We start from the raw sequence: 13,200 nt of genomic DNA on the forward strand, positions 1-13,200 counted from the left end.
CGCGCCCGGGAAAAGTACAAACCCACGGCGCATGCGCGATCGTAACTTGAGAAGACCGGCCCCCGTCACCGCCCTGGCCCAACCTCTTCCCCTGCCAGCCTATATAAGGCATGACCCTGCATTCAATAAACGAGACTTGATCAGGCTACTTGTCTTGTCTCCATTTCTTGTGTTTTCTTGTCTCCTCCATTCCCACTCCCCCTTCCAGGGTCTGTTCGACTGTCCTGCAGGTCGGGACAGGCCGAATCTCAGCTCACTGCAAGCTCCGCCTCCCGGGTTCACGCTATTCTCCTGCCTCAGCCTCTGGAGTAGCTGGGGCTACAGGCGCCCGCCACCTCGCCCGCTAGTTTTTTTGTATTTTTTAGTAGAGACGGGGTTTCACCATGTTAGCCAGGATGGTCTCGATCTCCTGACCTCGTGATCCGCCCGTCTCGGCCTCCCAAAGTGCTGGGATTACACTCTTGTCACCATTTTGGTTTTGGTGGATTTTGGCTGGCTTCTTTACTGCAAACTGTTTTATCAGCAAGGTCTTTATGACCCATATTTTGTGCTGACCTCCTATCTCAACCTGTGACTTAGAGTGCCTTAACCATCCGGGAATGCAGCCCAATAGGTTTCAGCCTCATTTTACCCAGCTCCTATTTAAGATGGAGTTGCTGTGGTTCACATTCCTTTGACATTAGGAGTTGAAGACCGGCCTGGGCAACAGCTTGAGAATCAGTCTCTACAAAAAGGAAAAAAAAAAAAATTAAAAATTACTACATCATAAAGACTCAGATGACAATCCCCCTCAATAAAAAGGTGGGGGGAAAGTAGAAAAAAAAGCTTAAAAAGAAAGAAAGATAGAAAGAAAAAGCTACTGGGAAAACTGAAGCTCTCAACATGTATTTTACTCAAATGACTAGAAGAAACAGTGGCATATGGTAAAAGAGAATCCTTCCTACTTGGGAGCCTGGGAAAACTGTGCCCAATCAGCTAAGTTGCCGTCTGACTTGGTGCATCACACGTCCCTTCTGAACCTCAGTTTCCCCATCTGTAAAACGCGTAGGCTGCGCGGGATGTCGTCGAATGTCCCTTCCGGTCCAAAGTCTGCGCTTCCAGGTAGGAGAGGCAAGGAGCGCTCCACCAAGGAGAAACGTCCGGGACGGTTCGCGGAGCGCAGCCGGGCGCGTAAATCGAGGCTGCCCGGGCCCGCGGGACGCGAAGCGCGACCCAGATGCCCCAGCCCAAGCAGGGCTGCGGGCAGCTGGCTCCAGGCCCACTATTCCCTTGCCTCGCTCTACAGCCCGGGGTCCGCGCGGCTCCAGACCTGCCTCTCCAGGTCACCTCTCGGGATACCAGGTCCTGCAGTAGCGGCTGCTCCCCGTGCAAAAGTGCCCCCGGCCTTTTTGATGATATGCTAAACAATCGGCCCGGCCCCTTGCACTCTAGCTCAAGCCCATGGAGCACGGAGAGCCCTGGGCGGGAGAGGTCCGCCCACCGCCGCGCTCATTGGCTGCCGAGAACGGCCCTGGGAATTCTGCCTTTCTATTGGTGGAGACAGCACCCAAAGCTGGAGGGCGGGAAGGAGTCTGGGCCCAACGCATTGTGGGAGACGTAGTCCGCCCGGAGACGAACCCGACCGCGGTCCCCTGAGCAGGGTTGCGGTTGATAGCCTGGGCAGTGCCCTCAGGCCAGAGGCAGGCAAATCCGCAGACTGGCCGTCAGGACCCCAGTGTTGGCCAGAGCTGTGACCTGAGACAAGCCGTTTCACTTCTCTAAGGCCTCAATGTATTTGTCTATAAAAACTGAAAGGTGGATGGACGGACTTGAAGGTCGTTTTCAGCTACGAACCCGTGGCAAGGATTATTGTTAGGCGCCCCCGACCAGCGAGAGAGGACCCTGGGCAGGAAGGGAATCCATGAAGGAAAAAACCCTCATCGTCCAAGCCTGGCGCCTCTTTCCCAGTTTGCAGCTGCACACATGCACCCGGCCTTCGCACACCCCTTTGTTTTCGCACGTGGTATACCTGTGTTTGGAGAAAAGCTCTGCCCGCCTCCTCTGCCGCGGAACTCCCATTCTTTCAGCTCATCCTGGGTGGAGCCTGCCCTGTCATCACCTCCCTAGGCAGAGACACTGCTCCAGCACACCTGTTGGACGTCTTCTAAATTTTATTTTAAAAAATTATATATATATATACACACACATGCACATAGAGAGAGAGCGCGCGCGCGAGAGGGAGACAAGATCTATTTATATATATATCTATAGATAGATGGATGGATGGATGGACAGATAGATAGATAGATAGATTCATCTCTCTCCTTGAATTCCTTGCTTGAGCCCAGAGTCTCCTCGAACTCCTGGGCTCAGGCAATCCTCCCTCCTTAGCCTCCCAAAATGCTGGGATTACAGGTGTGAGCCACTGCACCCGGCTGACTCTCCATTTTAGTACCGACCACCATGTTGCTTACCCGTCATTCTCAGCATGGGGGAACGGAGGGTGCCAGGGAGTGGGAGGCTGGCCTGTATCTTGGTGTTCCTAGGGCTGGCGCTGTTGAAGAAATGGTTGCCCGAACCCTGCTTGAAAACAGGTGAGAAACTGCCTAGAAACTCAAGTGGAAACTCTCAGAATGGAGAGAGGCACCTTTAATGGTCTGTGACGGAATAGTTGTATATTTTGCACAGAGCAATTACTGGAGGCACATTCAGTGAAATAACTGCCCTTTTTTTTTTGAGACAGAGTCTTGCTCTGTCTCCCAGGTTAGACTGCAGTGGCACAATCCCAGGTTAGACTGCAGTGGCACAATCTCGGATCACTGCAACCTCCACCTCCCGGGTTCAAGTGATTCTTCTGCCTCAACCTCCCGAGTAGATGGGATTACAGGCCTGCACCACCACGCCCAGCTAATTTAGTAGAGATAGGGTTGCACCATGTTGGCCAGGCTGGTTTCAAACTCCTGACCTCAAGTGATCTGCTCACCTTGGCCTCCCAAATTGCTAGGAGGCATGAGTCACCATGCCCAGTCCTTTTCCCATTTTTAATTGGATTTATTTGTAAGAGCTCTTGTATATTAAGAAAATTATCTCTTTGACACAATAGTTGCTATTTCTCAGTTTGCTTTTTGTTTTCTGCTATAGAAATTTGAAGTTTTTATGCAATCAAATTTATTAATCTTGTCTTTTTATAGCATCTGAGTTTTGTGTTAGAAAATCCTCTGCACCACTCCAAAGAAGTGAAATTCACCTGTTTTTCACGAATTAACCTCTTTAATCTGAAAAAGAGATGCAAAGTGAGGTTTAGCTAGTGAATCTTATCCAGTACCCTGGAAGCATCTTTATCAGTCCAGACTGACCACATGCAAACAGCACCACCTCCAGGTCAGCCTGAGAAGTCTGCACTAAGCCCCTGGATGCAGAACTCCAGGCCACAACCCGTCCAGTGATTTTTGGGGGATGACATTGTGTTAACAAAGATGAGTTTCCCCACGTGTCCATCCTTACCAGGAATAGAAATTTACACAAAAGAGAAAAGATGCAGGGGAGGGTGGGGATGCACAGCTGGAACTTTCCAGCAGCCCAAGAGTTCATTTACCTCTCTGTTCCTAACCCATGTCGACTCTTGACCACAAGAACTGGCACTAGCTAGTCACTGAAGAGTCCTAGAGAAGCGTCTCCTCTGTGTCTGATTCTGGGAGGTTGGTTCTTGCCAGTGTTAAGGACCCATCCTACATGAAACAGAGAGGAAGTCACACTTAAGATCAATATATGGCATAATGATCCCACTGAGAAGGGCCCTGGTAGCTGAGGCAGTACCCTAAGACCAGCCTACCACAGTGAGGCAAGCCTGGAAACAAAGCCAAGTTCAAGGTTGCTCCCCCAAGAGATTCCTTTCTCTGTTGGCCAAACCACAAGGGTGAGAGAGGCTCAGTTCCACCAGGAAGCATTCTTGGTTAAAAGCTTGAGAACTAATCTAGCTAACTTAAGTAAAAGGGACTTATTGAAAGACTGTCAGGGAACTGACAGAATAGAAGGAAGCTGATGGATCAGGCTTGAGAACAGTTAAGTTAGTGGCTCAATCTTGGCCTACTGCAACCTCTGCCTCCCGGGTTCAAGCAGTTCTTGTGCCTCAGTCTCCCAAGTAGCTGGGATTACAGGCATGTGCCACCACGCCCAGCTAATTTTTATATTTTTAGCAGAGATGGGTTTTCACTATGTTGGCCAGGCTGGTCTTGAATTCCCGGCCTTAGATGATTCACCCACCATGGCCTCCCAAAGTGCTAGAATTACAGGCCTCAGCCACCATGCCTCGTTTAAATTTTTGTTTTTTGATTGTTCTTTTTCCTGCTTTCTTTTGGGTTACTTGAACATTTTTGGAATTCCATTTCTCTTGTTGTATTTTTTTTTCTACCCCAATTCACTATGCCAAAACCATTTTTCTTTATTGTGTTTTACATCTGTTTATTTTAGTTCGTTGATATTGTTTGGATATTTGTTGAACTGAAATTGTTTTTCTTCTTTTTTTGAGACAAAGTTTTGCTCTTGTTGCCCAGGCTGAAGTGCAATGGCACGATCTCAGCTCACCGCAACCTCCGCCTCCCAGGTTCAAGCGATTCTCCTGCCTCAACCTCCTAAGTAGCTGGGATTACAGGCATGTGCCACCACACCGGCTAATTGTAGTAGAGACTGAGTTTGTTCATGTTGATCAGGCTGTTCCCAAACTCCTGACCTGGGGTAATTCACCCACCTCGGCCTCCCAAAGTGATGGGATTACAGGCATGAGCCACCGTGTCCGGCTGAAACATTTTTTTGGAGAGGCCAAGATGGGTTAGTCACCTGGGGTCAGGGTTTGAAGCCAGCGTGGCCAACATGGCAAAACCCCGTCTCTACTAAAAACACAAAAATTAGCGAGACATGATGGCAGCACCTGTAATCCCTGCTACTCAGGAGGCTGAGACAGGAGAATGGCTTGAACTTAGGAGATGAGCTGAGATAATGCCAGTGCACTCCAGCTTGGACAGCAGAGCAAGACTCCATCTCAAAAAACAAAAAACAACCACGAACGAATGAAAAAAGTTTTTTTTCAGTTAATTCTGATGTATCTGTGAGATATTAGAAATAAGATATATCAATGTTTGCATTTGTTTATTGCCTTTTTCCATTCAGTTTGAAATCTTCCAAATTCTTGGTATCTTTTTGGTATCACAAATAACTTTTGATTGAAACCTGCACATTTTTGTGTTGTCATGAGATTATGCGGCTTAAACAACTGTTTTAACTAGTGTTCTCTTACACGATCTAACAGGAGCCAGTGTTGGTGCCACCTAGTTAAGCCAGGTTGGGGATGAAGTTCAGGTTCTCTACCTTGTCTGTGTTGACATTTGAGGTAAACTCCCTTTTAGTTCCTTTTTTTTTTGAGACAGAGTATCGCTGTGTCACCCAGGCTGGAGTGCAGTGGCACGATCTCGGCTCACGGCAAGCTCCGCCTCCTGGGTTTACACCATTCTCCTGCCTCAGCCTCTGGCATAGCTGGGACTACAGGCGCCTGCCGCCACGCCCAGCTAATTTTTTTGTATTTTTCGTAGAGATGGGGTTTTACCGTGTTAGCCAGGATGGTCTCGATTTCCTGACCTCGTGATCTGCCCGCCTCAGCCTCCCAAAGTGCTGGGATTAAAGGCATGAGCCACCGCGCCCGGCCTCCCTTTTAGTTATTTGCAGAGGTGGAAGTTGTGGCTCCGCACCTGATCTCCGTGGTGGATGTGGCCTCATTTGTTACTGTGTGTAGGTGAAAGTTCTGACTCTCTCCTAGGTCTTCTCTGCTACCGCTCCAGTGGGAACAGGGAGGGATGCCTTATTACTGGCGGATGGTGGTGAAGGCCAGGCTTCCCCACGTTTCTCCACTGACACGGTGGGGAGGGGATGCTCATTCACTAGCCATTTGGAATGAAAGTTCCAGTGCCCTGCTTAATTTGCTCTGACACCACCTGTGGGAATCTCGGGTTGTTTTCATGACAGTCTCATAAGGGTAGATATCTAGGTTCTCCATGCGATCATTGCTGGTATGGGTAGGGCTAGGTTTTCTGCGGTGTTAAACTGGATTAGAGCAGTTCTTCTTCAAAAGTTTTCTTTCTGGTGAACATTACCACTTTACTGGTAATTTGGTGTGGAGAGAGAAGGCTTTTGTTGGGGCTTTTTTTTTTTTTTTTGGAGACAGTCTCTCTCTATCACCCAGACTGGAGTGCAGCGGGGCGATCTCTGCTCACTGCAACCTCCGCCTCCTGAGTTCAAGCGGTTCTCGTGCCTCAGCCTCCAGAGTAGCTGGGATTATAGGCGCCGGCCAACACGCCCGGCTTTTATTTTTAGTGGAGACGGGATTTTGCTATGTTGGCCAGGCTGGTCTCCAACTCCTGACCTCAGGTGATCCACCCGCCTCGGCCTCCTGAAGTGCTGGGATTATAGGCGTGACCCACCGCGCCCGGCCCTGTTGGGGATTGTTTTGGTCTGTGCCCATCGGTGTTCCTGATGTACTCACTTCTTGCATTTCAGGAGTAGGATACATTAGTCAAGAAGAATACCCAGGGAATTTACTGCTATACTGTGCCTTGTGTCTTGTGATCCTGAACTGATTTGCCTTCTCTCCACCTTTCAGAGAATATTCGTTTCATTTATAATATTCACTTTTTAAATTTGTACTTAGTGGGAGGAATAGGGAAAAGTATGTCCGTTCCATCCTCCCAGAAGTGTAAGTCTAACCTTTGATTTCATTGAGTGTGCCCTATTTTTCTGTTTCTGTTTCATTGACTTCTGCTCGATCTTTCTTTCTTTTGCTCTTCTAGTTTCTTAAGGAAAAGATGAAGTCACTGATTTGTTTCTTTTCTAATATAGTCATGTAATTGTATAAATTTTTCTTTCAATTACTGCTTTAACCGTCTTAAAAATACTTGATATTTTTGTCTTTTTTTTACCCGTTGGTTATTTTATTTAATTAACTAATTAATTAATTTTATATTTTGAGACAGATTCTTGCTCTGTCGCTCACGCTGGAGTGCAGCCGCCCGATCTTGGCTCACTGCAACCACCACCTCCCAGGTTCAAGCAGTTCTCTGCCTAAGCCTCCTGAGTAGCTACGGTTACAGGTGCCTGCTACCATGCCCGGCTAACTTTTGTATTTTTAGTAGAGACGAGGTTTCCCCATCTTGGCCACACTGGTCTTGAACTCCTGACCTTGTGATCCACCTGCCTCGACCTCCCAAAGTGCTGGAATTACAGGCGTGAACCACCGCTCCCGGTCCCCATTGGTTATTTTAAAAGTATGTTTTGATTCCAAATATTGGGGTTGTCTTATTGATTTTTTTTTTCTGTCACTGATTTCTAAATTAATAACACAGTGGTAAGAAAAAAACTCGTGATAAGACCTGAAACCTTTTAAATTTACCAAGAGTTGTTTTTCTGGTTCGAATATAGTATATCTTGGTAAGTATTCCAAATGCACTTGAACAGAATTTGTATTCTGGTAGTTTGTGCAGAGTATTCTATAGTTAGGTCAGTTTGGTTAATGGTGTTATTCAAGCTTCTGTATCCTTACTGATTCTCTGTCTACTTGTCCTATTATTATTATTATCATTCCTTTTCTTTGAACATGATGTCGCTCTGTCACCTAGACTGGAGTGCAGTGACAAGCACAATCATAGCTCACTGAGCCTCCACCCCCTGGGCTCAAGTGATCCTCCCACCTCAGCCTCCCCAGTAGCTGGGTCTACAGGCATATGCTACCACACCCAGCAAATTTTTTTTTTTTTTTTTTTTGAGATGGAATCTCATTCTGTCATCCAGGCTGGAGGACAATGGCGCGATCTCTGCTCACTGCAACCTCCGCCTCCTGGGTTCAAGCGATTCTCCTACCTCAGTCTTCCGAGTAGCTAGGATTACTGTTGTGCGCCACCACGCCCAGCTAATTTTTGTATTTTTACTAGAGACGGGGTTTCACCATTTTGGCCATGCTGGACTCAAATTCCTGACCTCAGGTGATCCGCCTGCCTCAGGCTCCCAAAGTGCTGGAATTACAGGTGTGAGCCAACACGCCTGGCCCACCCACTTAGTTTTTTAAAATCTTTTTGTAGAGACAGGGTCTCCCTGTGTTGCTCAGGTGGGTCTTGAACTCCTGTGCTCAAGCAATCCTGTCTCGGGCTCCCAAAGTTCAGGGATAACAGGTGTGATTCGCCACGCCTTACCTGGTTCTATCACATAGAGAGGTTTGCTGAAATTTTAAAATATAATTGTAGATTCTTTCATTTCTTCTTACAGTTCTTCCATTTTTGCTTTATTTATTTTGAAGCCCTGTTATTAATAGGTAAATAAATGTTTAGGATTTGTGTGTGTTCTTGACGAATTAAACCCTTAATGTGTATAAAATGATGCTCTTTTTTCCTGATAAAATTTTTATTTTTGTCTACTTTACATGATAGTATTATAACGATTTCAACTTTCTTTTTGATTTTGTAGTGTGTAATAAGATCTTTTTCTTTGGCCGCATTAGAATTTTAATTTCTGATTTTCGTTGTTTTGGTCATGGTTTACCTTATTTTTTGGAGATGGGCTTTTACTCTGTTGCCTGGGCTGGAGTGCAGTGTCACAATCATGGCTCACTATGGCCTCAACCTCCTCCTGCCTTAGCTGGAAGGACCACCGGTGTGTGCCACTACTTGTGGCTAATTTGTGTGTGTGTGTGTGTGTGTGTGTGTGTGTTTTTGAGACGGAGTTTCCCTCTTGTTGTCCAGGCTGGAGTGCAGTGGCACAATCTCGGCTCACCGCAATCTCCGTCTCCCTGGTTCAAGCAATTCTCCTGCCTCAGTTTCCCAAGTAGCTGGGATTACAGGCATGCACCACCATGCCCATCTAATTTTGTATTTTTGGTAGAGACAGGGTTTGTCCATGTTGGTCAGGCCGGTCTCGAACTCCTAACCTCAGGTAATCTGCTGGCCTTGGCCTCCCAAAGTGCTGGGATTACAGCAGGTGTGAACCACAGGGCCAGGCCATTTTTCGTGTGTGTGTGTTTTTTTGTTTGTGTTTTTTTTTTTTGTTTTTTTTTTTTAGAGACGGTGTTCTGCAATGTTGCCCACACTGGTCTCAAACTCCTGGCCTAAAGAGATTTTCCCACCTCGGCCTCCCAAAGTGCTGGGATTATAGGTGTGAGCCACTACACTCAGCCACTTTTCTTCATGTTTCTAGTGACTGATAGTTGATTAATAGAGTGCCATGTTATATATGCTTATAATTTCCATCAAACATGTGAACATTTTTGGCCATGATTTCTAAAGATTTTTTTTTTCTATATTATCTCCTGTTTTGTGGCTCTGGTTATAAGTATGTTTGGCCTCTTGAAGTTATTTCAATTATCACATATTACATTTTTTGGTGTTTTTTTTTTTCTGTGTTTCATTTAGGTTAGTAAGTTTGGTTTCATGTGTTGTAAATTTCAAAGTGTATTTTTCATCTTAGACTTTGTAATTTTTCATCTTTAGAAGTTCAAATTGGCCGGGCGCGGTGGCTCAAGCCTGTAATCCCAGCACTTTGGGAGGCCAAGACGGGCGGATCACGAGGTCAGGAGATCGAGACCATCCTGGCTAACACGGTGAAACCGCGTCTCTACTAAAAAAAATACAAAAAACTAGCCGGGCGACCTGGCGGGCGCCTGTAGTCCCAGCTACTCGGGAGGCTGAGGTAGGAGAATGGCGTGAACCCGGGAGGCAGAGCTTGCAGTGAGCTGAGATCCGGCCACTGCACTCCAGCCTGGGCGACAGAGCAAGACTCCGTCTCAAAAAAAAAAAAAAAAAGTTCAAATTTTAAAAATATTTCATATTTTACTTAATATGTTTGTTTCTTCTAGCCTTGTGATCACATGAAAAAGCATCATAATTGTTTTAAAGGACTTGTGTACTAATTCTATTTTCTGTTTCATTTCAAAATTGGTTTGTTTTTTGTTTCATTGTGGGGTGTAATTTCCTGCTTCTGTGTAAGTCTTATAAATTTTGATTGACTTTTTAACCAGTGGGAATTTTACCTTGTTTTCTCGTTTCTCTAGTTTTGCTTGCCTTTTAAAAATATTTGTGGACTTTGTTCTGTGGTATTATTCAGTTGCTTGAAAACAGTTTCTTTCCGTTGGGTCTTTTATGTTTTCTTTGATTGGACCAGGGCTGTGTTTAGGGTTAATTTTTTCCTCCTTCTAAAGCTTTTTCTTTCCTAGTACTCCAATGTCATATCTCCAATGTGATATAAATTACATCACATCATTTCCTTTTGGATTTTGGGTACGGGTACGATTCACATCCTTATGTCAGTTCTGGATGCTATTACCTCTAATTCTTTTGGTGACTTCTCACCTTGCCCTTGGATAGCTCCTTTACATTGCAAGTGCTGATTTGTCATTCAACCAAAAGTTCTAGGGTAAGCCTTTGTAGGTCTCTTCATTTCTCTCTCTCTCTCTCCAGCTGTCTACTCAGTGCTAGTCTCCCTTGTGAGCTCTAGGCACCTTGGCCTCCTTGGACTTCCAGCTCCATTTCCTCAACGTGGGGAGACCACATGCTCTGCCTGGGTTCCTCCTCCCTGTTCCACCACCTGGAAACTCTCTCGAGGCAGTAAGCTGGGCACGCGTGCAGCCCGTTTGTTTTTTGTCTTCCAGGGATCACTGTCTTTTGTTACTTGTCCAGTATCTTCAGTGTTGTTGTTTCATTCATTTTATTAGATTTTTATTATTTCACGCAAGGAGGCTAAATCTGGTCCCCTTATTCACGCCGTCTTGACCAGAAGTGGTATCATTATGGTTTCCATTTACATTTTCATGAGAACTGGTGATATCGAGCACCTTTTAGCTTGTGTGTTGACGATTTGTGTGCTCTCATTGGTGATGAGTTTGTTCATTTAGCCTTTAGTGTTCTTGGTTTTCTTTTTTTCATCTATTTGAGTTGCAGAAGGTGTTTATATGTCCCAAATACTCATCCTTTGTTAGATAAATGTTTTGTAAATACTTCTTTCCCCAAGTCTATGTGGTTTACCTATTTATTTTAACTGTACCTTTTGATGAGCAGAAATATCTATATCTGATAAATTTAATTTATCAGTGTTTTCTTTTGTAGTTACTGCTTGCTGTGAGCTAAGACACTTTTGCCTAACCTCGAAGTCTTGAAGGTAGTTTCCTTGATTTCCTCTAAAGGTTTTGTTTTCGCTAATTTATATTAGGTCTGTGATGCATCTGCAGCTATTTTTGTAGGTTTGAGTTTTTTGCATATGGCTGTCCAGTTGTTTTTCACCATTTGTTGAAAAGAGTCTCCTTTTCTTGCTGGGTTGCTTTGGGAACATCCTGTGGCTGTGGGATCTCTTTCAGAAATCTTTCTTCTGCTCCAAAAATCTGTTTGTCTAGCTCAGTTAGAGTATTCTGATTATTTTGTAACTTTATATTGTCTTGAAGTCAAAATTGCAAGTCCTTAAACCTTTTTCTTCTTTTTCAAAGTTCTGCATATTCTACGTCCTTCACATTTCCACATCAATTTTAATAATCTCTTTTCTCTCTTCTCCAAAAAAGGCTGATGGGATCATGATTGTAATTTTCTTGAATCTGCTGATCAGTTTGAGGAGAACTGACATCTTAACAACCATTAAGTCTTAATCATTAGTATAGTTTCTCTCTCCATTTATTAGGTCTTTTTTGTTATGCCTGAGCAGTCGTTTGTTGCTTTTAGCCTTTGGTCTGTTTTTAAAATTACTTATTTTTTTTTTCCTTTTGTTGAGACGGAGTCTCACTCTGTCGCCTAAATGGAGTGCAGTGGCACAGTCTTGGCTCACTCCATCTCCTGGGTTCAAACAATTCTCCTGCCTCAGCCTCCCAAGCAGCTGGGATTACAGGCATGTACCACTAAGCCCAGCTAATTTTTATAATTTTAGTAAAGATGGGATTTCGCCATGTTGGCCAGGCTGGTCAACTCCTGACCTCAAATGATCTGCCTGCTTCAGCCTCCCAAAGTGCTGGGATTACAGGCATGAGTCACCACGCCTGGCCTAAAATTATTTTTATTTTTAAGTATTTTGTCCTTTTTTGATGCTATTTGTATTTTAAAATATTAAATACATTTTTCAGCAATTATAAAGTATTATAACATTTTCTAATTTTTTGTTGGAAATTGAATTTTTGTATATTGACCTGTTTCTTACAACCTTACTTAAGTCCTATTAATTCTACTAGTTTTTTAGGTAGATTTCTTAGATTTTCTAATAGATGATTGTCATAAAACACAGTTTTCTCTCTTTTTTCCCTTTGTTAATTCCTTTTCTTCTCTTCCCTTACACAATGGACTTAATCTTGTTTTCATTCTTTGAGGAGAGCATTCAGTGTTACACCATTAATTATAAAACAGCTGTAGGGGTTTTATCGATGAACTTTATCAGATTGTTTTCAAATATAGGTTTTATTACTATTTAGATGTGACAAGGCCAACAGAAGCCCACATGACTCCCATTGAAAAGATAGTTATAGTCACAGACCCCAAGAGGAATAGTCATGCCATGCCATGGAGAATACACAGTTGAGTAAGGTCTAGCCCTCGCTTCCTGAGGGTTTATGTCATGAATGCATATTGAGTTTTCTCAAAAGCTTTTTCTGTATTTATTGAGATAATGCTATATATTTAAAGACATTAATGTAAATTTCATTGTTTTATTTTCAAATGTTATACTAAATGCCATTTGGTGTCATGGTATATTATTATTATTATTATTTTTGGAGATGGGTACAGTGGTGCAATCTCTGCTCACTATAACCTCCGCCTCTTGGGTTCAAGTGATTCTCCTGCCTCAGCCTCCCAAGTAGCTGGGATTACAGGCACGTGCCACCATGCTCAGTTAGTTTTTTTTTTTGGAGACAGAGTTTCACCATATTGGCCAGGCAGGTCTCCTGACCTCAAATGATCCTCCCTCCTTGGCCTCCGAAAGTGCTGGGATTACTTTCGTAATCTGTGTAGGCCACCGCAACTGGCCTATTCTTCTTATATATTGTTGGATTTAAATTGCTAGTAGTAAATACGTCCAGCGAATTTTTTGTATTTTTAGTAGAGATGGGGTTTTACCATGTTGCCTAGGCTGTTCTTGAACTCCTAACCTCAAGTGATCCACCCGCCTCAGCCTCCCAAAGTGCTGGGATTACAAGTGAGGGCCACTGCAGCTGGCCAGACT

The sequence above is a fragment of the Trachypithecus francoisi genome, unplaced genomic scaffold (genome assembly GCF_009764315.1).
Source record: "Trachypithecus francoisi isolate TF-2019V2 unplaced genomic scaffold, Tfra_2.0 Lachesis_group3, whole genome shotgun sequence".
Taxonomy (NCBI): domain Eukaryota; kingdom Metazoa; phylum Chordata; class Mammalia; order Primates; family Cercopithecidae; genus Trachypithecus; species Trachypithecus francoisi.